The sequence below is a fragment of the Erithacus rubecula genome, assembly GCF_903797595.1.
Source record: "Erithacus rubecula genome assembly, contig: scaffold_139_arrow_ctg1, whole genome shotgun sequence".
Lineage (NCBI taxonomy): Eukaryota > Metazoa > Chordata > Aves > Passeriformes > Muscicapidae > Erithacus > Erithacus rubecula.
The window spans coordinates 23,652-51,545 of record NW_027636156.1 but is presented as its reverse complement, the minus strand read 5'-3'; the positions used below and the strand labels follow the sequence as shown (position 1 = coordinate 51,545).

The 27,894-nt window shown below is 47.5% G+C and overlaps 1 long non-coding RNA gene and 1 pseudogene across 2 annotated transcripts in view; both read right to left on the bottom strand.

The window, feature by feature from the left end:
• The window catches only part of LOC306815489, an 89,508-nt gene that overhangs the window by 50,254 nt on the left and 11,360 nt on the right, over window positions 1-27,894 (bottom strand). The gene's annotated exons all lie outside the window — the stretch shown is intronic.
• LOC306815478 (olfactory receptor 14J1-like) lies at window positions 9,182-10,122 on the bottom strand (annotated as a pseudogene). The gene has a single exon. The product of its transcript is annotated as an olfactory receptor 14J1-like (transcript).

The following is a 27,894-nucleotide window of genomic DNA, read 5'->3' as shown; positions in this document are numbered from 1 at the left end:
AAAGCCCTTTGAAAAACCTGCAGTCCCTGGGAGCATGAAGGAGTCCCCCAGGGCCATTCCTGACCAAGGCTCCCCAGGACTGGTCCCAGCAGATCCCTGAGCCACTGGGATGGGGGGGATGCTGAGGGCAGCACAAGGGGTGACAGTGCCCAGCCTTGCTGGGGCTGTGCCAGGAGCCCCCAGTGGCTCAGGACAAGGTGTCTCCTCAGAGCCCTTGGTGGCACAGACCCTGCTGTGCCCCAGGGCACCAAGACTTGGCTTCTCTTTGTCCCCACCTGTCATCTCTGCCTCCAGTTCTCTGCTCTGATTGAGGCTTGGGGACACTTTCTCACCTGTGTTCCTCGATGGGACCCATTAAAACTTGAAGAAAACTTTGGAGTTTGATTTCTACTTGGAGTCTTGAGAGGTTTCTAAAAACCATGGTGGTTCCTGATTTCCTCTGGTCTGGTGAAGTTCATTAGGAATGTTTCTTATAATAATTATGGAAATTTATTTGAAGTGCATCTTAAAAATATCCATTCCTATTTTAAAGGGTGTATTTATTGCTGTTCTTTAGAAAGTAGAGGTGATTGCAGCTTCTGTGATGATTTGTTCCAGGGTCTCCTCAGGAGGTCTGGCCTGCTCAGAGAAGCTGTGCCTTGAGTCTGACCCAGTGTGGACAATCTTGCTTCACATTCCCCAATCCCATCCTGTCTGTCTTCACTCACCTGGGACCTGCTTGTGCTTGGACAGTGTCTGCTCTCAGGGAAAGAGAAGTTTTCATTTTTGTTATTTTTGATGCAATCTAAAACTCCCAATTTTCCCTATGGAAAACAGACACACTCCTCAGGTATGTGCCAGCCCAAGGTGCCACCAAGGAGGTTCAGCTAGTGGACCGGGGCTCAGGGGTGGTGCCTGGAATCGTGCCATCTTTCTTTTCCTCTAACTCCCATTGCCCGCGGCCCCATAGAGCCCCATTGGAGCTGGGATACAATACCCATCAAACCCTGCGCTCCACTGAAACCCCGGTTCCCCCCCATATGTCCAATAGATTTTCTCCAGAACCTCCAGGATCCCTAAGTGTCCCCTCAGCGCCCATGTGGAACCTCCAAAAATGTCCCCGAATCCCCTGAATGCTCCCAAGCCTGCAGGTGCTCATTACAGGCACTTCTGGGAATTCATCTCCTGCCATCAACCTGAGCTCCGAGCACCTCAAAAACCCAGTCAGTCACCTAAAATTCCTCCATGCCCGTGCCCTAAAGTGCCCGGTTAGAGCTCCCCAAGACCCTCCAAGCTCTCCCGAACTGAAAACATTCCTCCCTGAGGACCTCAAGTCGCCGTTCAGAGGCAGAAGTATCCCCACAGTGCCCTCCCGGACCCCAGACTCTTTGCAAGAGGCACTTCCGGGACTACAGCTCCCATCATGCCCCACAGTTCCGGTAACACACCATTCCAGCTGAGACTTCATCTCCCATCATGCCCCGTGCCTCACAGAGAAACATTGCAGCTGCATCTACAGCTCCCATGATGCTCTGCAGCCCTTTACACCGTATTATACCCGCACCTACAACTCCATCATCCCCGCGCCCCAGAGAGCCCGCAGAGCCCCCAAGTGCCTGTCTGGATCCCAAAGGGTCCCAGATTCCCCTTGACCTCCAAGTGCCTCCCTGGACCCCCAAGTGCCACTCTGAAGCCAGACTTCCTTCTAAATTTTCCCCTGACCCAAAACTGCTCAAATGTACCCAGAAATGTCTCCCTGGACCCTTAAGTGCCCACCTTGACCCTGTCTGAGAAAAAGTTAATAAAGATGATAAAATGATTAAAATATTACGAATTTCCTAAAGAGGGAGAATAAATAATCAATAGAACTTAATTAATTCATTATGGATTTGTCTTACTTAGAAAAATGACCAATAATTTATGTGGTTGCAATAATATAAAGATTATTAATGTAATTTTAAAAATTAGTTAAAATGTATGAAAGAGTAATATCTCATAAAAATATAATTTATTATTTAATTACATTTTTGTTTTAAAGAGAAATTGATGAGGTTTTGTTATATTTTGGTTATCAGTCCCAGGTGGGAGATATCATGCGTTGGTGAGGTTGGGGGTGAGGAGCAGGATGAACAAACAGGGGCAGTCTGCAAGGGGCTCATTCTTCCATGTGCCAGAGCTCCTAAGAAGGCATTTAGTACCAAGATCACCTGCAGAATGCTTCTCTCAGTTCTCTCTGAAATGAAAAACAGAAAAAATTCCGTTGAGAAAAATAAAGTCATGAGATGCACTTTGAAATCTTCCTCCTTAAAAGAACTCCAAACTTACTCCAAGCAGCTGCACAAGCCTGCAGACTTGTGAAAAATAGAGAGTGAAAGAAAGCTCTTGAAAATTTTCTCTATTTTAATGATCCCCAGGGTGGATTTGATGCTGAGTCCAGGACCTTTAGGCACTGAGAGAAGGCTGAAGAAGGTACTCCTGGAGTCAGAAGCACAAATTCCAAGTCCCTTGGAGCAGCAGTGGCCCCACTGAGGGCAGGGACTGCCAAAGGCTCCCAGGGACTGTGAGAGCAGATCCTTGAGGGCAGCATTGCAGGAGCCAAGGCGTGAGCAGGAACTGCAATGCTGAGCAAGGCCTGGGCTGGTTGGAGGCAGCAGAAAGGCCAAGGGCTGAGCCCAGGCCTGGCCAGCAGGGCCTGTCCCTCAGGGTGGCTCGGGCTGTTCCTGGGCACTGGGATGGGAGGGGCAGCAAGGACAAATGGCATCACCCTGCAAGCCCTGCCAGCCTGCTCAGGGAGGGCCGAGGCAGCAGCAAAGAGCAGCCCCTGCAAGGAAAGTTCCTCCTGTGGGCTGCAGAGGCCCTGCCCAGCCCAGGGCACAAAGGCTGGGTGCCTCTGGCCCTGCCAGCCCTGCCCAGCCCTTGGCCATCTCCTGCAGCCTGTGCCCTGTGCGTGCTGCTCCTCTGCCCTGGCTGCACACGCCCATCTCACTGTCCCCCCAGCATTTCTCAGCCCAGCATTGCTGTGCCCTCCCTGGGCTCCCTGCACCCAGCGCTGCCGGCTCCTGGCACACAGAGCCATGGCATGGCCCAGCTCAGCTGGGACACCTGGGCCACCAACATTTCCCTGGCAGGGACTTGGCTGTTTCCTCAGCTCCAGACTGAACCTTCCAGGCTGCACCTTAGGGAGGTTTCCTTCTCTTCCCACTCCCGAAGAAAGCTCTGTCTCCTGCTGTTCACAAGCAGAGAAGGGCTGGTGGGAGATGTGGTGATCAGAGGCTATTTGGGCTACAGATATCATGAAATAATTAAGTTTTTCAACATTCTGTGAAAGAAGGAGGGGCATCAACAAAACTTCTATTCTAGAATTATGGAGGGTAGTCTTTGGACTATTCAAGATGCAGATTTAGATAATCAGGTCCTGATTTTTTAAGGAAAACAGTCTTTAAAAACCAACTATTGCAGGAAGGATGGAGACACTTCAAGAAAGAAATCTTGAAGGAGCAGAAACAGCCTGTCCCATGTGCCAAAAGTCAGCTAGCAATGAAAATAACTGGTCTGGCTGGGCATGGAGCTTTTTCCAGGGACTCAGGGAGAAAAAAACTCACCTTTGGACTGAGAGGCAGGCAACTAAGGAAATGTTTAAGGATGTTGTTAGGTCATGCAGAAATATAATTAGAGAGCTGAAACCTCAGTTAGGACTTAACCAGGCCAGTTCTGTGAAGGATAACAAAAATATTTTATCAATAATATAGGAAAAGGATGGTCAAGGAGAATTTCCATTCCTTACTGGAGGGAATATGGTTACAAAGATGAGGTAAAGTCTGAGAAACTTAACCCCTATTTTTCCTCAGTTTTCAACAATAAGACAGGTTATCCTCAGGACAAGTGTTCTCATGAGGGGGCAGATGGGGACAGAGAGCAAAACAGACCCCTGTAATCAAGGAGGAAGCAGCTAGGGACCTGCTGAGCCACTCAGATGCTCACAGGTGTCTCTGGGAGCAGACGGGAATGAGGAAACTAGGGGGATTCCTAGAGGAATGAGTGATCTGCTGGATGAGCTCCCCAAGCTGCTCTCCATCATTTACCATCAGTCCTGGCTCACCAGGGGGATCCCAAAGGACTGGAGGTGCCAATGTGAGCTCATCCCCCAGAATGGCTGGAAGGAGGATCTGGGGAACTCCAGGCCTGTCCGCGCTGATCTCAGTGCCCAGCAAGGGGATGGAACAGATCACCTTTAGTGCCATCACAGGACCACTACAGGATGGCTGAGGGATCAGAGCAGCCATGTGGATTTCAATATCTGCACGAGGATCTGGATGAGGAATTGAGTCAACCATCAGGAAATGTGCAGATGGCTCCAAGCTTGGTGTGAATGTTCTGGAGGGTAGGAGGTCTTGCAGAGGGACCTGGACAGGCTGGATCCAGGGATTAAGTCCATCAATTTGAGGTTTAACAAAAGCTGGTTCCTGCACTTTGGGCCACAACACCCCTTGCAGTGCATACAGGCTGGGGACAGAGTGCTGTACAATTTGCCAGGCAGAAAGGGACCTTGGGTACATATGGACAGCAGGCTGGACATGAGAAGCAATGTGCCTAGGGGACAAGAGGCCAATGGCTCCTGGCCTGGATCTGAAATGGTTGGCCAGCAGGACCAGGGCAGTGATTTTTCCCCTGTGCTGGGCACTGGTTGGGCCAGCAACTCGAGTGCTGTGTCCAGTTCTGTGCCCCCCATTCAGGAAGGACATGTAGGGGCTGGAGCGTGTCCAGACAAGGGCACCAAGGCTGGTGAGGGTGGGGAACACAAGTCTTGTGAGGAGTACCTGGGAGCTGGGGTTTTTTCATCCTGGAGAGAAGTAGATTCAGAGATTACCTTATCTCTCTCTACAACTTCCTGAACCGTTGGTTTTAGCCAGGTGGAGGTTTGTCTCTTTCACCAGGCAGCAACAGAATGAGAGGATACAGTCTTAAGCTTCAGCAGAGGAAATATAGGTTGGATATTATGAAAAATATTTTTTACAGGAAATGTAGTAAATTCTGGAATGATCTCTCCAGGGGTTGGTGGAGACACCATCCCTATATGTTTAAAAATAAGACTAGGTATGGCAATTGGTGCCATATGGAGGTGTTAGGCAGGAGTTGGACTTGATCATGAAGTTCTCTTCCAACCTCGTGATTCTGTGATTCTGTGAATTCACTGAGTCTTTCAGGGTGAAGTCTCTGTCCCTGTCTTTTCCCTGTGTCTCTGTTACAGATTAAAGCTGCTGGTGCCATTCTCACCTTTAACCCCTGATTTAAATGAGACACATGTTCTTGGGTGTGTTAATCAGGCGTTGCTCAATGTTTATGTGGAATTTCTGTATCCTCATGGCACCAAGGAGACCCTTGTGGCACTGTGGAAACTCTTGGAACCAAAAAGCCACTGAGACATTGGGGCAGGATGGTACCAAGGAGATCATTGCGATACTGCAGATCCAAGGACACTGTGGTGGCTCCATGGAAACTCATGGAATAGTGGACACTGTGACACAGCAGGGCCTTGTGGAACCAAGGAGTGAATTGTGACTGTACCAAACCTCATGGAACCAAAGAGCCATTGTGGAACTTCAGAGCCTTGTGGACCAAGGGAACCACAGTGACACTGTAAGGGTACATGGAACCAAGTGGCCATGGTGACACTGGAGCCTCATTGACCAATGGTGCATTGTGACACTGCAGGGCAGTATGGAATCATGGAGACAACTGTGACATTACACAGTGTCATGGCAGCAAGGGGCCATTGTGACACTGTGGGGCCTCGTGGGACCAAGGAACAGTTGTGGTACCATGGAAATTGTGGCAACTGTGGCACCATGGAACCAAGGAGACCATTGTGACACTACAGGACTCCATGGAGCTAAGGATTCATGTAACAGTGTGGGACACATGGAACTAAGGGGGCACTGTCACACTGCGGGGACTCATGTAATTGTAGAGACTTCTGTGACACTTCAGGGCTTCTTGGAATCAAGGGACAGTTGTGGTACTGTGGGGCCCCCATGGATCCAAGGAGAGCATTGTGACACTGAACCTAATGGAATTGTTGCAAATGATATAACTTTTAGGGTTTTTAAATATAACTTCAGTCAGGGGTTTGTTTGCCTTTGCCCAGGAGATGGGCAGTTGAAGCTTCTCTTCAAAAGACTCTGTTCACCAAGGCTGGGTGAGGCCTGATGAGTTCAACATCTACAGACTGGGAGTAACCAGAAGATACACAGGAGGTAAACAAGCACTGACAAACATCACCTGCAGTGTGGTTGGAGACACCTGGTCTGGGAAAAGATTGGTAAGACAATCAAAGAATGAGGGCCTAATTCACATCAAAAGCAAAGGGATCAATAACCAACAGGAGATCAAATACTAAGAATTTAGATCAATTAATTTCTTCAATGTAACATAAATTTCTTTGGGTTTTGTCTGTATAAATATGTTGAAAAGCCTAGTAAAAAAACATGTGTGGTGGAATGATTTTCACTGCACAAAACAGGTACGGTGGGTGAAATTATTTCTATTGCACATGCTGGCCACAATACATCCTGGCCAGAATAAAGTAAATGCCTAAATTCTCCAGCACTGAGTAGATGTTGGGAAGTTTCTGTTTTTCATACAGTTTCAGTGTCATTCCCACTGAGGTTCATCACCAACAGAAGTTCTTCCTGAACTCATTGGAGGAGATAATTGGTGGCCCGGTTGGCCACAAAGCTCTCAGAGCAAAAGCAATACCCAAAGTTCTCTGAAAAACCTGCAGTTTCTGGGATCATGAAGGAGGCCCCCAGAGCCATTCCTGACTGAGGCTCCCCAGGGACTGGTCCCCAGCAGATCCCTGAGGCCACTGGGATGTGGGGGGATGCTGAGGGCAGGAAAAAGGGTAACAGTGCCCAGCCTTACTCAGGACAAGGTGTCTCCTCGGAGCCCTTGGTGGCACAGACCCTGCTGCGCCCCAGGGCACCAAGACTTGGCTTTTCCTGGGCACTGCCACCCTGCCAGGGCCCTTGGCCATGTCCAGCACAGCTTGTCCTGTGCGGTCCCACAGCTGCTGCTGTTCCCTGCAGGCTGCACACTCCCATCTCACTGCCCCTGGATCTGCCCTGCCACTGCCAGCCCTGCCCTGACCTCTGCCCACAGTCACCCTCTGTGCCTTGGGACACACACACATGCACTGAGCTCATCCTCCTCCTCCTGGGTGCTTTTCCTGCCACAGCCCTGCCCTGGGAGGGTTCATTCCTCACAGGAGCTCCATTGTTTGTACTGGTGCATTTTATAGCTCTACTCTGCCTGTCTGTCAATTCTGTCTTCAAAGAGCTCTCCAAGGAATAGATTCATTGAATTGTGGAATAACAAAGGTAGGAAGAGCCCCTTGAACCCCCTTGGCCTGTGTGTGGCTGGGATGGAGTTCCCTTTGCCCAGAGTAGCCCCTGTCCTGCTGTGCTTGGCTGTTGGAGCTAGAGTGGGTTTGGTCCCAGCCCAAGGCTTTGGCTCCTCCTGAGCAGGGCTGGCCCCACATGAGGCATCTCTGCAACCCCTAAACCAATTGCCTGGGATGGAGGGTGGGGGGGGGGGTGGGGGGGCAAATGTTCTTGGGACAAAGGGATGAGACAGCTGGGATGGACTGACCCAAGGGATCCTCCAATCCATGGGATGTCCTGATCAGCAGGGACATGAGGCGCATAAGAGGGCCTCTGGATATTTTGTATTAATACACTTGTCTTCTAACACAACTATGACGTGTTGAATTCTTGTCTCTCCATGGTTTTCCTTGCTTCTGCATTTGGCCCTTGCTTTGTAGTCCCCCTGACATTAATCTCTCATTATAGTGACCCACAACTGTTCACCTTATTTTCTCCTGTTTTCTGTGTAAGGAGGGACAGTGACAGAGACACTCTGTTGTCACTGGATGCCCAGAGGGGTTTAACCATAGCCACCTTGCCCAACTCTGCTCTTATTGGCACCCCAGAAATGTCAGGGCTCTGTCAGGTGCCCACCCCTGAGCTCATGCCCTGCTCACAGTCCCAGGGGTGTCCAGGGACACGAGTCCTTCCCTGTCACACACACAGACAGTTCATTGCAGCATGGACAGGGGATCACTGGGCTCTGCTTCCACTGCCAGAGCCTGGTAGGGACCTCAGCCCTGTGGGTGTCACCCTGCCCTGCCCTGCCCAAGGTGTCCCAGGGCCAGAGGGATGGACACAGGGAGCTCTGGGCACAGGAGCTCATCCCAGCCCTGCATCCAGGGGTTCCCAGGGGATGTCAGACTCTGGAAAATCCAGAAACAGCTGAAGGTGTTTGTGCTCGCTGAGTTTATGTCCCCTCACATACACACAGGATGTTCAGGGCTGTGGAATGTCCTTGCACTGCAAACACAGACTCCTGACCCAGTCACTTGATGTCCCTCCAGGCAGGAAAGAACAACCTCTGTGACCTGGGGTGAGAGGCACTGCTGGAAGCAGCTCTGGCTTTGCAAGGACACTGCTGGGACAGCCCCACCCTGAACACTGCCACACTTTGGCTGTCACTGCTGTTCTCCTCTCCAGGTCTCTGTGTTGAGAACATCCTTGAGAGCAAACTGGGAAGGAGATTGAAGCTTTCATGCCCTGCACTGGGGAGATGCCCTTGCATGATGGAAATGCTGTTGCAGAGCCCAGCTCTGTCCCAGCAGTGTCCATGGCCTGTCCCTGCCTGCAGTGCCTGCACAGTCACACAGCAGGACTGGGACTGAGCTAAAAGAGCCCTGAGGCCTTAAACCAACACATGGGCTATGAAGGGGAGTGTGGAAGTGAAGGAAGGGGAGGTTACGGAGCAGAAGCCCTGGGGGTCCCTGGCAGTGAGGAGCACTGGGGTCTCCTTTTCACCCCAGCTCTGCACAGAGGCACCAACCCTGCAGCTCCAGAGAAGCCAAGGAGGAAAGATGTCAGGCAAACACAGAAATACCAAGTTCTTTATTTTGTGTAAGCACATATGTAGTACAATTCCACGATAATATAGTCTATGGTTCACACTAGGAATGCAAATACTGAATCAAAAATGGTAAAGATAAAGATTTTCTTGTGAAAAAAATTATTAAATGTGTCATACCCGTGCCAGCAAAAAAACAAAACAAACAAACAAAACCACAGGATATAGAGTGGGGATTAATGAGTAATATTATAAAAGTGATACAGGAGATGAGAGTTTATTTTTTCTGAGAGGCATTCATGATGATTTTCCTCAAGCCATCCTTGAGTTCCTGGTTTTTCAGGCTATAGATGAGGGGGTTCAGGGCTGGAGGCACCACTGAGTACAGAAATGACAGTACAAGATCCAGGGATGGGGAGGAGATGGAGGGGGGCTTCAGGTAGGAAAATGCTGCAGTGCTGACAAAGAGGGAGACCACAGCCAGGTGAGGGAGGCAGGTGGAAAAGGCTTTGTGCCGTCCCTGCACAGAGGGGATCCTCAGCACAGCCCTGAAGATCTGCACATAGGAGAAAACAATGAACACAAAACAACCAATTACCAAACAGGCACTAACAGCAAGAAGCCCAAGTTCCCTGAAGTGGGAGTGTGCACAGGAGAGCTTGAGGATGTGTGGGATTTCACAGAAGAACTGGTCCAGGACATTGCCATGGCACAGGGGCAGGGAAAATGTATCGGCTGTGTGCAGCAGAGCATTGAGAAAGCCACTGGCCCAGGCAGCTGCTGCCATGTGGGCACAAGCTCTGCTGCCCAGGAGGGTCCCGTAGTGCAGGGGTTTGCAGATGGACACGTAACGGTCGTAGCTCATGATGATCAGGAGAGAATACTCTGCTGAAAGGAAAACACAAAGAAAAAGACCTGAGCAGCACATCCTTCATAGGAGATGTTCCTGGTGTCCCAGAGGGAATTGTGCATGGCTTTGGGCACAATGGTGCAGAGGCAGCCCAGGTCAGTGAGGGCCAGGTTGAGCAGGAGGAAGAACATGGGGGTGTGCAGGTGGTGGTCGCAGGCTACGGCGCTGATGATGAGGCCGTTGGCCAGGAGGGCAGCCAGGGAGATGCCCAGGAAGAGGCAGAAGTGCAGGAGCTGCAGCTGCCACGTGTCTGCCAGTGCCAGCAGGAGGAAGTGTCTGATGGAGCTGCTGTTGGATATTTCTGCCATATGGGCATGGTGGACCACTGAGAGAAGACATTGACAAGCTGGAAAATATTTGCTTGAGTCAATCCTGTGCAATTATATTACAAATTATCTCAAAACTACTTCTCTTCCTGTGGAGGAACTTCAGTAATTTTTTTTTTTTTTTTTTTTTTTTTAATATCCATTTTGCACGGCTGAGTTACTGCCTCTTCTTCAGCATTGCTCTCAGCCTGAACACTGGGGTGTCTAGAGGGAAAACAGGGCACCTGTGCCCCATTGCAGTCTTACCTGCTGGTCTCACACAGGTGCCCTGTGCTCATTATACCCCCCACTATTTCACAGTGATCAAAATTACAGTGTGCTGGAAAAACAAAGTGGATTCTTTGAAGGCTCCAGTTTCAAAGTCAATCTTCCTAAACCCTTCTTTCTTTCCCTGTGCAGCTGAACTTAGAAGGCTATCCAGGGCTATGCCAGCAGGGACTTAAGGGCAGCTCAGACAAACTGAGATGCTGCAAGCCAAGGTGCTGCTGCTGTCTGTAACTAGAGGAGGGTGAGGAGGCACTTTGTGAGGGAGATGTGAGGCAGATCTGCTGATGCCCAGTGGGACAGTGCAGGAGTCTCAGTGACAGAGACACACCTGACAGCCCCTTTCCCTTCCCTTGAGGAGAAAGCTGAGAGCAGCCCTGGCCATGCAGCACCATCTGCACAGCAGGAGGAATCTGCCCTGATGGGAGTGGCTCCTTCCACCTCCAACTTCTCCCCACAGTACATGGGAAGCTGCCAGGCAGGCTGAGAGCTGGTCCTGGCAGGTGGCACATACCCTGAGCTGGCCAAGAGCCCTGAGGGCTGCAGGAGCTGCTCTGCAGGACAGCCCTGGGCAGCCCTGTCTGCAGCCCCAGCTTCACCCCTGCAGCCATCCCTGGCAGCAGGAGCCATCCTGCCCTGTGCCTCTGACAGTGCCCAGGGTAGCCCTGCTGTGCAGCACATCCCCCTCCTCCTCTTCCTCAGAGTATCTGGGAGAGTACCCCTGACACATCCCCAGGCTGTGGGCTGTGCTGTCTCCAGGAGATCCCTCCAGGAGCACAGGGGACATTGCCCTGCACCCACAGACTCACCATGTCCAGGGCTGTGAAGATGTTTCCCCAAGTGAAGTCTCAGCTCAATGTCTTCCCAATCCTGATCGTCTTTACCGTGTCTGTGCCTGGCTCCTGTCCCCTCAGTGCCTACAGGCTGTGCCCTCAGCCCTGCTGGGCTGGGAGAGGAGCAGCTTCTCATCAGAAATGTCTTTTTGAAGCTTTTCCTGCTTGCCATTATCTCCCTCTGTGCCAGGAGACACAACACAACAACTTTGATAACCCTCTCAGGAGTTTGGTCTTTTTTAAATTAGATTCAGTCCCTGAGAGAAGGTTTTTTTAAAAATCCTCTCAAGAATTCAAAATTAAATTGAAACTTGAAAGTTTCTTGAACTTTTAATGGGTCTCACTGAGAGACAGGACTGAGAACCTTCCCCAAGGTACCAGATAGAGCAGAGCAATGGAGGCACTGGTGACAGGTAGGAACAAGGAAAGTAAAGGTGTCTCTGATGCTCAGCAAACCAGGATGAATGCAAAGGGCCAAGAGCTGAGCCCCAGCCCCTGGCAAGGCAGATCCTGTCCCTCCCTCATTGCTCAGGGCTCTTCCCATGTCACCCACAACCCTCCCAGCCCCAGCGCAAGGCTGCCCCTTTGTGACGTGCTCGCCCCTGGTTCTCTCATTTCCATGGCCACGGAACCCCCACCCCAGCTCCATCCCCTTTCCTTCCCTTCCCAAGGGCAGCCAGCCCTGGGCCCGGGCAAGCCTGAGGGTTTGACACTGTCTAGGAATTTCATGCTTTCCAAAGCTACTTTTCAAGGCCTTCATTTCTGTCATTCCCACTCCTGGGCTGCAGCTTGTTGGCTGGGGATTTTGTTTATTTCTCTTCACAACAAATAAAATGCTGAGACACAACCAGGTGTTGGAAGTAAAAGAAGCTTTGCACTCCCCAGTAGATGACTCCTGAATTCAGTTGGCTGATATCATTAGGAAACAAACTGACCATCCAAACATTCCACCTTTGCTCTGCTTCATTGCTTCAGGGCTTTATTCCCTGCTTTCTTTATTGCAGAGACACTGAAACACAACATAAACAGGATTTGCCTCAAAATATTTCTGATCTTGGCATTTCCTGACAATTCAAAATTTACTTAATGGAAATAACATGGGGCACGTTCTTCTGAAATACTCTTCAACAGAGTGGTTAAAACTGATCATGCTTGATTTGGCAGAACTGAGCATGAGCCAAGGGACCAGTGGGTCTGATCCCTTTTCCTGCATCAGCAAAATTATTTCTTCAAGTCTCATCTCTCCTACCTCCTCAAAGAAGCTTTGCATTCTTGATTCGCTGCCCCCAGTATTTAGTGGGCCAATATGATCAGTGTGTGTCAGGTGAAAATTGGCCAAAATTGCATTTCCAACACTGCAACAGCAGCCTCAAAATGATTCTCATTTTCACTGTCCCTGAAAATTCAGAACCATCCTCAGAGTGTTATTTGTGGGGGTTAAAGTCGGGTGGACGGTCATTAGGACAGACTCAGGAGCTCGCTATATTCTGGTCATGAAGTTTGTAGTTTATTGTAAGGGCATGGGTATATGAGGGAGTGAGTGTAAGAGAGAATAAGAGAGTAGAGAGAATAGAGCATAGAGAGAATAAGAGAGAGGATAAGAGAGCGATTTCTCGTTTACAATACAATAAGTATTCTTCTATGTTGAATATTCTAATTTCCATTAACCAATCTACTACAAAATACTAATTTCCTAATATTTGCATGCAACCTATAGGAATTGCACTATGACCATGTTTTATGGCTTTCTTATCTATAAACCTTATCTCTAAACCTTTCCTGCCATACTTGGAACAGGATGTCTGTTAGGTCCTTGGTATTTGTGGCATTTGACATAATCTAAACAAAGGAAGAGGCCTTAAACCTTCACATCTATTTCCTTGTCCCCAACTGTTTCCCTGTTCCCAGGGACAGGCTCCAGGGCTGGGCTCTCACTTGCACAGAATGAGGAAGAGCTGCTGCACTTGCCAGTGGCTCAAGGGGCTCACAATCAGTGCTTTGAATGCAGCTTTTGTGCACACTCTGCCTCCCTGAGCCGAGCAGCATTCCTGGGCATGGACACCCCTGCTGCAGCCAACATCCTCCCAGCACAGCTGCAAGAACGAGATTGCAGCAAGCCCTGCCTGAAGGAGTCTCCAGTCTGCTGCAGCCCTGCACCTGCAGTGGAATCACCTTGTGCTGCCATGGGGGAGCAAAGTGGGTGAGGGGCTCTTTGCAGATGAGGGTCTCCTCAATGTGCTGCTGCTGCTGCTCCTCCCTGGGCCTGATTCAGCTGCTGATGCCTTCCCTCAAAGCTGTATCATGAGCCTGCCTGGAAAAATGACACTGCCAATGTGATACCAAAATAATGAGAAAAAGGACTAATGTAGATATAGTAGTAGTCATGCTAAGGCTTAGAAAACTGCAGTTTTCGGACAGGCCCTGACAACCTACCTTGTGAAACAATAGTGAAAAGAATTAGTAGAGCATATAGAACATTTAGAACTGTGAAAACAATAATCAAAGGATTTAGTAGAGCATATAGGACATCTAGAAACTTTCAAGATAAGGCTAAAGTATAATAATAATAATTAAAGGGATCTGGTGATGGGCAAACATACAAGGGGGATTAAGGGGGGTAGCCTATAGTTCTGAGTAGACAAGCATGCAGAATTTATAACTTTTAGGAATGATACCTGCAAGATGTATGTATCTGTATTGTTTTGAAGAATGTGTATTTCTGCACGTAGACCACTTTGTAAAAAGGTATAAAAACCTGATGGAAAAAGGGAACTGTGAGATCCTGACTTTGGACACTAGTCTGCAGGTTCCCCGGGCCCTGAATAAAGCACCACGTAAACTAACTCTGTTAGTTTGTGTTCTGTTTGGGGCATCGGGCAACAGTTTTCTGGCGACCCAGATGGGACACCAGAGGTGGCTGGGGCGGTTCGTGGGCTGATCCACTCCACGCCGGCACCAGGTGATTTCTGGGGAGAACATCAACCCGTGCCCGACCCCGCGCCTGACGGACGACCTGGAGGTAAGCCCGAAGGTGCTTTATTCTTTTTATCAAGGGGAAGGGGGGCCTGCCGATTAAGTCAGAACGGCGATTCCGCACAGGGGTCACAGATGTCTTTAAGGTTGTGGAAAAGCCTAGGCGCTGACTGTCAGACGCGGCAGTGACTGCGCAGGTTCAGCACTTGCCACTCGCGGCGACGAGAAAGGCAAGATTAGTGTATTGGTGGAAAAGAGTGTGAGTGTTGTGTGTGGTGTGTAGTGTGGCAAGGTTTGTGGAAAGGGTGTGAGTGTTGTGTGGTGTGTATTGTAAAAAAAAAAAAAAAAAAAAAAAAAAAGAAGTGAAATGATGTCTTTAAAAACGTTTAGAACTATAGCAAGTTCTGGGATAGAAATCCCGGACGATTCGCCTTTGGGCTGTTTATTACAACATTGGAATGTGGGGAATTTGGGTCAAGAACTAAGTAAAAGGAAATTGATTTCTGTAATCATGTATGGCCTTTATATGAACCCGATGGTATGCAATGGCCTAGGAACGGTACACTGAATCCTGACATTATTACACCTTTGATGCATTTTCTGCAAAGTAATGAAAAATGGGATGAAATACCGTATCTAGACCTCTTTTATTATTTGAAAGATAAACTAGAGTGGCAAAAGGAGTGTGGGATCATGGTTTTGAAAACATTAAAGCAGAATTGTGACGGATGTAAGGGTTGGCAGAAAGAGAAGGAATGCTCGGTTAGGTTTTCGGAACCTGAGGAGGATGTTTCTTTGCTGATAGCCCCTAGTGCCCCTCCGGTGGAGGAACGTGGAAAAAGTATGCCAGAGGTAGAAAGAGGGGATCGGGAAGCAAAAATAGAAACCACTGATATACCACGGACCCCCTTATGTGAAAGAACTCGGAGAGGGCAGTGGGAGGTGGAAAGGAAGAAAAAGGAAGAAGGTGCTCATTTAATGGTTCCGCTCCGTGAAGCTGTCGGGCCGCAGGGGGAACGGGTCATAGTGAAAGTTCCCTTCTCTCCGAATGATTTACTAATTTGGAAACAATCAGCGGGGGCGTATCGGGAGGATCCTGAACAAACTGCGCGGTTGGTAAAAATGGTAATTAAGACTCAGAACCCAGATTGGAATGATTTACAAGTTTTGTTAGACACAATAATGGATTCTACTGAAAAGGAAATGGTGTTTAAAGCTATGACAGAGAAAGCACAAGAAATGATTAGGTTGCGGCTTGTGGATGGTACAGTAAATGATTTGGTACCTAGGGAAGATCCGGAGTGGGATCCCAACTCGACGGGCGGGTCTCGGAGACTTAAAGCTTATCAGGATTTGTTAACAGAAGGAATACGGAATGGAATACCAAAAACTTTGAATTGGTCTAAGTTGTATTCGGTCAGGCAGGAAAAGAATGAGTCTCCGTCAACCTTTTTAGAGCGGCTTAAGGAGACAGCTCGTAGATACACTAATTTAGAAGTTGAAGGGGAATCGGGAAATTACAGCTAGCATTAATCTTTATGGGGCAGTCTCAGGAAGATATTAAAAAGAAATTACAGAAATTGGAGGGAGAGGATACTCGGAATTTAGATAAACTATTGGAAGTTGCGTGGAAGGTATATAATAATAGGGAAAAAGAAACGGCCAGGAAACAACAGGCTACTATGTTGGCCGTGTTACAGCAAGCGGCTGGAAATAATATGAGAGGGGGGAGTCGTGGACGGGGAGGGAGAAGAGGAATGGCAAAGGGGGGAATGCCAATGGGTGCAGGAGGACTTATGGGTCAATTGAATATGGGAAGAGGGAGAATGCAGCTAGGGATAGATCAATGTGCTCTATGTAAAAATAGAGGACATTGGAAAAATGAGTGCCCTCTCAACCAAGGAATGGATTTTGGGGGAGGAATTATAGCCAGCGGGAATGGAAATCAGGGATTGATGAATAATACAGGTGCTTTCCCGGGAAATCCCCAAGGTGTCGCCCAAGCCCTTATGATGGGGAATTACCAAAATCAGAGCTGACTAGACCAGGATTTAAAGGTAATAATGGAAGTAAATGGGGAACCATTAGAATTTAGAGTAGATACGGGGGCATCATATTCAGCTGTTAACACTAAGCTAAGACCTTTGAGTGATTCTACTATCCAAGTAGTGGGGGTTACGGAACAAGTTGAGGAACGAACATTTTTGCGGCCATTAGATATAAAATTTGGGGGGAAAGAATTTGATCATCAATTTTTATATATGCCAAATAGCCCAGAATCGCTATTCGGGAGGGATCTATTATCAATGTTAGAGGCAAAGATAATATTTGAAAAAGGTAGAGTAAGATTGGAATTTCCTGAGGAGAATATTGCTAAGTTGTTTGTAGTAAAAGAAGTTGAAGCAGCAGAAATACCACAAGAAATAGAACAAGCTGTAGTACCATGGGTATGGGAAACAGGAGTACCTGGAAAATCAAAAGCAGCACAACCGGTTGTAATAGAACTAAAGGAAGGAGCCTCCCCAGTAAGGATAAGACAATATCCTTTGAAATTGGAAGCACGAATAGGAATAGCACCCATGATTGAACAATTTCTTAGCTTGGGAATTTTACAGGAATGTGAGTCAGAATTCAATACTCCGATATTTCCAGTCAGAAAGCCAAATAGTAAGTATAAATTAGTTCAAGATTTAAAAGCAATTAATAACATCACTAAAGATATACACCCAGTAGTAGCTAATCCGTATACATTGTTGACAGCTGTGTCAGAAAGGTTTAAGTGGTTCACAGTGATTGATTTGAAAGATGCATTTTTCTGTATCCCCTTGGCACTTGAAAGTAGGAAATACTTTGCCTTTGAATGGGAGAACCCAGACACGGGACGCAAGAAGCAGCTCACCTGGACGCGTCTACCACAAGGATTCAAAAACTCACCAACTATTTTTGGAAATCAATTGGCTCGAGAGCTAGAAGAATGGAAGATGACTCAGGTAAAAGAATCACCTTTCTTATATGTTCTCCTACAATATGTTGATGACATCTTTATAGCCTCCACAGAAAAGGATGTTTGCCTCAGACTCACTATTGGATTACTTAATATGCTGGGACAAGCTGGATACCGAGTATCGAAAGAAAAAGCTCAGCTGGTAAGAACCCAAGTAATTTACCTAGGCTGCGAAATTTCACAAGAGGTGCGAAAGTTGGGAGTTAATCGAATACAAGCAATTTGCACCATACCCACACCACGAAATCCACAAGAGTTAAGATCCTTTTTGGGCATGGTAGGGTGGTGCCGCTTGTGGATCCCGGAATTTGGACTAAAAGCAAAACCCCTGTATGAGGCAGCCAAAAGCCCTGTGTTTCAGTGGGGACAAACTCAAGAAAAGGCATTCCAGAGTCTGAAACAAGCCTTAAAGGAAGCCCCAGCACTAGGATTGCCAGATCTTACAAAACCTTTTCAACTATATGTAAATGAGAGACAGAGACTGGCAATAGGGGTGCTCACCCAAAAACTGGGCTCATGGAAGCGCCCGGTGGGGTACTTCTCAAAGTAGCTAGACACTGTAAGTGCCGGATGGCCTGGTTGTCTTAGAGCTGTGGCAGCAACAGTGCTTCTAATTCGGGAAACCAGAAATTGACTCTGGGAAAAAGGATGGAAGTATTTGTTCCCCACATGGTCATTGCGGTTTTGGAACAAAAAGGGGGGCATTGGCTCTCGTCAAGCCGCATGTTACAATACCAGGCACTTCTCCGAGAACAAGATGACATTGAATTAAAAATAACTAATCATCTCAACCCAGCAGAATTTCTTAGGAGCAGCAGCCAGGAAGAAGGAGGCGAATTGACACATGACTGCGTAGAAATCATTGAACAGGTGTATGCCAGCCGGAAGGACCTGAAAGACGAGCCTTTGGAGAATCCGGAATGGGAACTGTTTACAGATGGATCCAGCTTTGTGGAAAACGGAACCAGGTATGCGGGATACGCAGTAGTGACTTTGACACAAATAATAGAAGCTCGAGCTTTAACCCCGGGAATTTCAGCCCAGAAAGCCGAGATACATGCTCTGGTGAGAGCCTTAGAATTGAGTCAAGGGAAAAGAGTAAACATTTGGACTGATTCAAAATACGCCTTTGGAGTAATACATGTACATGGAGCACTATGGAAAGAAAGAAGACTGTTGAATTCTCAAGGATCAGAAATTAAGCACAAAGAACAAATATTAGCACTATTGGAAGCAGTGCATAAACCTCAGGCAGTGGCAGTGATGCATGTAAAAGGACATCAAAAGAAAGAGGGAAAAGCGTTCCAATGAAACCAGTTGGCTGACAGAGTTGCCAAACAGGTTGCCCGAGAGGTATGGACACAATTAGCTTTATTGCCAGTGCGAATTAACCCTGCAACTTCTTTTCTTGAGCAGAAACCATGGTATACACATGAAGATGAAAAGCTTGCTCAATTTCTCCAGGCCCAGAAGAATGAAAAAGGATGCTATGTCACAGCTGTAGGTCAGGTTGTACTGCCAACAAAAGTAATGAAAACAATTTTAGAAATCGAACATAACAAGTGCCATTGGGGAGCAGACGCATTGGTACAATTTTTAAAATATGAGGTGATTTCCAACCAGATGTTAACAATGGCAAAACGGATTAACGCCACGTGTCCTGTCTGTATTAAAAATAACCCAGTGACACGAAGGCAAATACAACAAAGAAAGTTACAAGTAGGGCCGCAGCCAGGAGACTATTGGCAAATAAATTTCTCAGAGCTACCAAAAGCACAAGGGTACTGTTATTTACTGGTGTATGTGTGTACTTTTCCAGGGTGGCCGGAAGCTTTCCCGTGCAGGACTAACCAGGCAAAGGAAGTAATTAAAACCTTACTACGAGAAATCATTCCTAGATTTGGGATCCCATTAGGAATGTCCTCAGATAGGGGATCTCACTTTGTAGCTGGAGTAGTCCAAGAGGTAGCCAGAGTATTAGGGATAGCTTGGGATCTCCATACACCCTGGAGAACACAATCTAGTGGCCAGGTAGAACGGATGAATCAGACATTAAAAGGGCAGATTAAGAAAATTTGTCAGGAAGCAAAGATAGAGTGGCCTCAGGCACTACCTCTAGCCTTGCTAAGAATCAGGATTAAACCCAGAGAAAAGATAAGAGTAAGTCCATACGAAATTTTGTATGGCAAGCCATATCATGCTGCAACTTACAAAGGGGACCCTCACTTAGTAGGAGATCAAGTATTGTTGAGTTACATTTTGTCTTTAAATAAAGTCCTTACAGCGCTGCGGGGAGCATTGCAGTGGAACCGGCCTCTGCCCTTGGAAAATCCTGTCCATGACCTCCAGCCAGAAGATCAAGTATATGTGAAGAAATGGAATACAGAACCCTTGAAAGAAGTATGGGGCGGTCCTCACCAAGTGATCATGACTACCTACACGGCAGTAAAAGTCCAAGGGATCCACAACTGGATTCACTACACTCGAATCAAGAAGGTCCCGTCAAGATGGGAAGTACAGCCTCTGTCAGCAACAAAGCTGGTGTTCAGGGCAAGGACTTAGTTCTTTTAACATTAGTCTGTATAATGCAGGTGAGAAAAGCATTTGTTAAAATTACAGTTCCGGAGCCAGATGTAATGGTGCCAGAAGGTGCGGGAATAAATTTAACCTGTCTGTTTTCTGACAACCAGAGAGCTGGATTAAAAGAAGTAAAGGTAACCTGGAGACAAATCACCACAGACGAAGTATTTACAGAAGGAATCGTGACATATTGGGATATGGAGCAGCAAAGAGGTAACACCACATTGACAATATCTCATATGCAAGCTGATCAGGTAGGACAATTCTCATGCATTGTATGGATTAGAGAAAACTTTGATTATGGGGACATAAATGTAGGTATTTTAAAGGAAAATAAAACCCGAAGGGGGTACTCGGTGCAGGTAATACCAGTCAGTGCACGGGTAGATATGTGAAATGGATTGAGAGATACAAGCCTGGCATTACAGAGAAACCAGGAACAACAAAATTTAGTAGTAGGGTTAATTCGAGATTTTGAACAAATAAAAAACGTATCAAAAATAACGGCATGTTTACCTCTGCCACAAGCTGCAGGGAAACCAATCCCTTAGGGAGTGATTCCAGTAGGAAATTTACCCCTAATAAAAAGAGGTAAGAATAAAAGTTGTGAATTAAAATTATGAAATAAAATCGAAATTGAAAAAATATGGGAAAAGGTTGGAGAAACATTAAGAATATTAACCTATAAGGATTGTCTAATTAGCCATGGAAGGTTAGGACAAATTAGGGATTGGGGAATTCAATTAGCGGCAGGGGGAAAAGTAAAACCTGAAGATGCTGCTAAGTGGTAATGTTTTATACCACATTAGCAAAAAAAAAAAAATACCTAAAAATGAAAGCTATTATGAAATTATATGCCAGAACTCGTCCCGGCAGGAATCCTCGTGGGACAGTTGGAAAACGGTATGGGGCCCCAGCATATTAAAACATTATAGTTACATTGGACAAGTTAATTGGTGTGTCCAATGGACGGGAAGCAGAAATGCCACTCACACAGAAGTATCTCAAACCAGGACTTCTACAAAAACTTTGAGCGCCACAAAAGAAAATTGGAACTGCACCCAAATTCTCACCTGTGACACTCCAGAGAATCAAATTAGTTTGGCACCAGTCAGAATGCTTATAAAATGGGGTTGTGAGTGTAGAAAACTTAACCATACAATTCCAGGAAGAGCTTTCCTGCAGGACCAGAAGGGTAAAACTTTGAGCTGTAAGGATACAACTATCAGGAGTCCAGGAAATTTAGTATGGATTATGGGACATGGACAATGGACAACACATTTACCGTTAGACGGGCCTGTAACACAAATTACCTTAGGGGTTCCCACATTATGTCCTTTTTGGAAACAGTCTAAATTAACGCAGAAAGAGATGCAGTCACGAGCAAAAAGAGAAACAAATGAAGTAGCAAAAGAACTAGGACAGGGAGATGAAGATAAATGGCATGAACCCTCATCAGGAGTTAAATTTGGATGGGTACTGGAATTCTTGTTTGCACCAATTTCTACATATAGAAACCAGGAGATGCTGTACAAATTATTAGGACAAACTGAGAGGCTAGCTGTAGTTACAAAAAAAGGATTTAAGGATCTAAATTTACAATTGCAGGCAACAACAAGAATAACAATCCAAAATAGAATGGCAATAGATTTGCTTTTATTAAAAGAACATGGAGTCTGTGGATACCTCCAAGGAAAGGTTGATCATTGCTGCATACATATCCCAAATGTCACAGAAGAAGTAGAAAAGGACATAAGTCAATTGGAACAAATTGAAACAAAAGTGCATGAAGTCCAGGAGGAAGCTGAACATAACTGGGTAGGAGCACTGTTTAGCTCCTGTCCTGGTTTGAAAGGACAGGTGTCTGCCAGTAAGGGCAGAAGTTTCCCTTTGGAATAGAGACTTTGGTTCCACTCCCCTCCCCCAAGTATTATGATTGTTTGAATCAAGGACTCTGAGGCAGAGATAAGGGGGGTGGGAATAACAGCTCTTTTACTAATATATCTAACTATACAAACAGAAAACAATAACAATTAAAATTGCTAACAGAATGAAATAGGTAACTCGGTGTCAGTCCCTTTAGATGCAAGCATGCTGTCTCAGTGCTTAGTCCAGAGCCCGGATTTGCCAGAGGGCAGATGGGAACGAAGGCAGGAGGGAGGGGGGAGGGGCAGCAGTGGCCACGCCGGTCTCGGGCGGGAACGGGCTCACCCTCACCGAGGGCGGCGGCTCCTCGCTCACCGTGTGTGTCCGGGGGATCAGCTGTGTCCGCAGAGGCAGGAGGCTGGAACGGGGCAGATGCAAGGCAGGTGATCGCAGAGGGTCTGGCTCTGCTGTGCTCGGCCGCGTGGCTGAACGATCCCAGGCGTCCTCCTCCCGGCTCGCCGGAAACGTGAGTGCCCTCCCGGAAGCCTCAGAGGCCCCTCCAGGGGCCGTCCCCACCCACCCCTTTGTCTGGACCCATCAGGGACCCTGGGTGTAACCCGGCCAGCTCCATTGGCATGATAATGGGAAAAATTCTTACAATTGACACAGTAACAGAAAAACACTCAACCCCGAACATTATCCACCCCGAATTTTTCCATGCCATCATGCTACATCATATTGAAACCTTTAAATTATATACATACATGTAGTTACAGGCACAGTATCATATATAGTTCACCCTAGAACAAGGTCCCCTTGGGGTATGCATTGGGTCTCTCCATCCTTTTGCATCACCCACCAAGTGCAACCTGGTCCTTGAGCGAAAACCACCCCACGAACAGGATTGTCTTTGCTGGAAGCAGAGTTCACCCAGACAGTTTTTCCTAACATGCCTCTCAGGTGTACCACTGGAACCTTATCTCCATCTGCTGCTCCCAAGGGCTCTGACTGGGCAGGGCCTGCTCGGTTAGTGGAACCTCGGGTATTCACTAACCATGTGGCCTTTGGTAGATTGATCTCCCAGTTCTTGAAAGTCCCCCCACCAAGTGCCTTTAAGGTGGTTTTAAGCAGACCATTGCACCGTTCGACTTTCCCAGCCGCTGGTTCATGGTAGGGAATATGGTACACCCACTCGATGCCATGTTCTTTAGCCCAGGTGTTTATAAGGCTATTTTTGAAATGAGTCTCATTGTCTGACTCAATTCTTTCAGGGGTACCATGTCTCCAGAGGACTTGTTTTTCCAGACCCAGGATGGTGTTCCGAGCAGTGGCGTGGGGCACAGCGTAGGTTTCCAACCATCCGGTGGTGGCTTCTACCATGGTCAGCACGTAGCGCTTGCCCTGGCGGGTCTGAGGCAGTGTGATATAGTCAATCTGCCAGGCCTCTCCGTACTTATATTTGGACCATCGCCCCCCATACCAGAGGGGCTTCACCCGCTTGGCCTGTTTGATGGCAGCGCACGTGTCACAGTCATAAATAACCTGAGAGATGCTGTCCATGGTTAGATCCACCCCTCGGTCTCGTGCCCACTTATAGGTGGCGTCTCTGCCCTGATGGCCTGAGGTATCATGGGCCCATCGAGCCAGGAACAGTTCCCCCTTGTGTTCCCAATCTAAGTCTGTCTTTGAGACCTCTATCTGTGCAGCCTGATCTACCTGCTTGTTGTGCCTGTGTTCTTCATTAGCCCGACTCTTGGAAACATGGGCATCCACATGACGGACTTTCACGGGGAGCTTCTCTACCCGAGTGGCAATGTCTTTCCACTCATCAGCAGCCCAGATTGGTTTTCCTCTATGTTGCCAGTCAGCCTTTTTCCACCTTTCCAGCCAACCCCACAGAGCATTGGCTACCATCCATGAATCAGTGTAAAGGTAGAGCTTTGGCCATTTCTCTCTCTCAGCAATGTCCAAGGCCAGCTGAACAGCTTTGAGTCCAGCAAGTTGACTCGATCCACCTTCTCCTTCGGTAGCTTGTGCAACCTGTCGTGTGGGGCTCCATACGGCAGCTTTCCACTTCCGGTTCATCCCCACAATGCGGCAGGAACCGTCGGTGAAAAGGGCGTAGCGTGTTTCATCTGCTGGCAGCTGGTTGTACGGTGGAGCTTCTTCAGCCCGGGTTACTTGCTTCTGCTCCTCTTCATCAGCGAGACCAAAATCTTCACCTTCTGGCCAGTTCGTAATTATCTCCAAAATCCCAGGGCGATTTGGGTTACCAATACGGGCGAGCTGCGTGATGAGGGCAATCCACTTGCTCCATGTGGCGTCGGTGGCATGGTGAGTAGAGGGAACCTTTCCTTTGAACATCCACCCCAGCACTGGCAGTCGGGGTGCCAGGAGAAGTTGTGCTTCTGTGCCAATCACCTCTGAGGCAGCTTGAACTCCCTCATAGGCAGCCAAGATTTCCTTCTCTGTGGGAGTGTAGTTGGCTTCAGATCCTTTGTAGCTTCTGCTCCAGAATCCCAGGGGTCGGCCTCGGGTCTCACCAGGCACCTTCTGCCAAAGGCTCCAGGACAGACCATGGTTCCCAGCTGCAGAGTAGAGCACATTCTTTACCTCTGGTCCTGTCCTGACTGGGCCAAGGGCCACTACATGAGCGATTTCCTGTTTGATCTGGGCAAAAACTTGCTGTTGTTCAGGGCCCCAATGGAAATCGTTCTTCTTGCGAGTGACCTGGTAGAGAGGGCTCACAATCTGGCTGTACTCAGGGACGTGCATTCTCCAAAAGCCGATAGCACCTAGAAAAGCTTGTGTCTCCTTCTTGCTTGTTGGTGGGGACATTGCAGTGATCTTATTGATGACTTCAGTGGGGATCTGGCGCCGTCCATCCTGCCACTTCACTCCCAGGAACTGGATCTCTCGGGCAGGTCCTTTGACTTTGCTCTTTTTAATGGCGAAACCGGCTCCCAGTAAAATCTGGATGATCTTCTCTCCTTTCTCGAACACCTCCATTGCTGTGTTCCCCCACACAATGATGTCATCGATGTACTGCAAATGTTCTGGAGCCTCACCCTTTTCCAGTGCAGCCTGGATCAGTCCGTGGCAGATGGTGGGGCTGTGCTTCCACCCCTGGGGCAGTCGGTTCCAGGTGTACTGCACGCCCCTCCAGGTGAAAGCAAACTGAGGCCTGCACTCTGCTGCCAAAGGAATGGAGAAGAATGCATTTGCAATGTCAATGGTGGCATACCACCTTGCTGCCTTGGACTCCAGCTCGTACTGGAGTTCCAGCATGTCCGGCACGGCAGCGCTCAGCGGTGGAGTCACTTCATTCAATCCCCGATAGTCCATAGTCAGTCTCCATTCTCCATCAGATTTCTGCACAGGCCAGATAGGACTGTTGAAGGGTGAGTGGCTCTTGCTGACCACCCTTTGGCTCTCTAGATCACGGATCATTTTATGGATGGGGATCACAGCATCTCGATTTGTCCGGTACTGCCGGCGGTGCACGGTCATGGTGGCAATTGGCACCTGTTGTTCAGTCACTTTCAGGAGTCCTACTGCAAAGGGGTTTTCTGACAGTCCAGGCAAGGTGTTCAACTGCTTAATGCTCTCTGTCTCTACAGCAGCTATTCCAAAAGCCCACTTGAACCCCTTTGGGTCTTTGTAGTAGCCGTTCCTGAGGAAGTCTATGCCTAGAATGCACGGTGCCCCTGGGCCAGTTACAATTGGATGTTTCTGCCACCCCTTCCCTGTCAGGCTAATCTCAGCTTCCAGCAAAGTGAATTCCTGTGATCCCCCCGTCACCCCAACAATGGAAACAGGTACCTTCCCCACATGTTCTGATGGTATCAGGGTGCATTGTGAACCAGTATCAATTAACATTTTATGTTTCTGTGGCTTTGACGTGCCAGGCCATCGCACCCACACTATCCAATAGATCCTGTCATCCCATGCCTCTCCCTGGCTAGAGGCAGGGCCCCTCTAGCCCTGGTTATTATTTCTTTCCTGGGCATACATAGTGGAGGTTCCTTCCAGGGGATCTGACAGAACATCCTCCTTGCTGTAATACCCTGCACCTTGCTTGTGGGGTGTCCCAGTCTGGGGTTCCTCTTCTGCCCCAAGATCACCCCAGAGGGACACGAAGGTGGTTCAAAACCTGGTTTGCCCTGAAGCCGCCAAAGAGAGACTGCCGGAGACAGTTTTCTCTTTTTCCAAGGACAGTTTATTGTTTCTTATCTATGGGACACTTTGCCTGGCCAGCAGCGGTCTGCTCAGCCTGGCATCCATGGTGGAATCTGCCTGGTCAAGGCAGGGCTTATCTTATATAGTTAGTACTACGTATTACATGTTTACAAAATTTTACCAATACAATACAATTTTATTAAATGGTCCAGCCCTGACCCCAACCAATCCAAGAGGCCAACGTGTCACCCAACATGGATGACATGGAGAAGAAGGAGGAAAAGGTGTCCACCCCCCAAATTCTCCATCTTGGCCACGTGTCCCTTATCATAAACATTCAAGAAAACCTATTTATCTACGTTCTAACATTCTAATTTACACTCTACTCATCATTATTTTCTGTGTCTCTTCTCTCAATGTGGGCAGATTCTCCCAAGGAGCCAAATCCAGCCCCTGCAGCTCCTGGGCAGCACTCAGGGGTCTCTGAGGGGTCTGCCAGGGGTGTTTTTGCACCCCCAAAGGAGCCAGGAAAAAACCCTGGACTCCCACATCTCCCCCCTCTGTTTGCACCAAAAAGACCTCCTTCACGGTTTTGTCCAGAGCCCTTTTCACAGCTTTGTTCAAGGATGGTTTGTTTGAGACTACAATATAATTGCTATATACATTCTAATTCGGAGCAACATCCATTGTTTGGTTCTTTTTCACCCCTAAAATATCACATACAATTCCAAAATCCATTGTTGAACCAAAAATTTCTAATTCTTTTGGTTTGAAAACAGCCACAGGGAGAAATTGAACCCACACATGCCATCCATTCACAGGAGTTGTCACAACTCACATCACCCATGAAGGGATGCCCTCCTGAATGGACCATTCTTTCACTGTCAATCCCACCAGACATGTTGAAAATGGCTTTTTTGCCTGGAATGCCTCAAACAAATTGTTTCCAACCCCACTGTCCATGCTAAACTTTCCCAAACACTCTCCCTTGGCTGCATCACTGGTAAATCCTCTTTTTCACCTAATACAGTTGACAAAAAATAAGATACAACAGCATATAAACAATCATTTTTCACTGTCAGTCCTTAAATCTTTTAAATCTTGTTTGAAGAGAAGTTCACATCCTTTTTCCTTGATGTCTGCCAACACTCCCCTTGGAATCTTGGCGGCTTGTTGTACTGGATCATTGTGAGGAGGGTCTCCTGCTAATTCTGCCATGGTGAGGTTAGCATGAGCACCACCTTGGTATTTCTTTCGCAGCTCCTTCAAAGCTCTTCTCCATCTGCGTTCCCATATAAGTCCTTGTGTGTCAGTAAGTATCAATGACACAAGAGATTTCATGTCACATGAAGTCAAGTCATATTCATTGAGAATACCTTTTAAAAATGGTTTAAAATATGAAGATCCCAGTCCATAATTTCTAATTTCTTTAATAAAATTTTTAACTAAATCATGATTTAATTTTTGCCATCTTTGGTTTTGTCCTTGTGGGTCATAATTCACTGGCATGGCTATTTCACCAGTCCCAATTGCAGGACATTTTCTGCTTCTTGTCAAGTCCATTCGAATATTTGTCCAATCAACTAAAGTATCTTGAGCTGCTGTTGCAGGTCTGTGTGTCTCTGTAGGAATTAGTCTGTTCAAAGGTGTTACTTGTTGAGATTGAGGCCAAGCTGCTGCCTCATCCATTTTTTGATTCATTGGTATTGTAGAAATCTGTGGTCCTTGCCGCATTGTTCATTGAAAAGTCCTTGCCCATTATTGTCATCAACCTTGTTCTTCCCTTTATTATCACTTGTACTGTCATTTCTGAATCTGTAAGAATTGTCCTTGGAGATCTGTAAGATAGGAAAACCCATTCTATAATTAACAGAGTGTCTTTTTTGTGTTCGTCCCAATGAAAAATCAAACCATATAGCTGTGTTTCTTCTCCCAACACTACTAAATGGAATGGTAAAGAGTCCACGTATCGGTGTGGAGTGGCGAGTGCCACAGTAAGTCCTACTAAAAATCCATTGTCAGTTACATGTTCCACTGTGAAAGGCGATCTCTTCC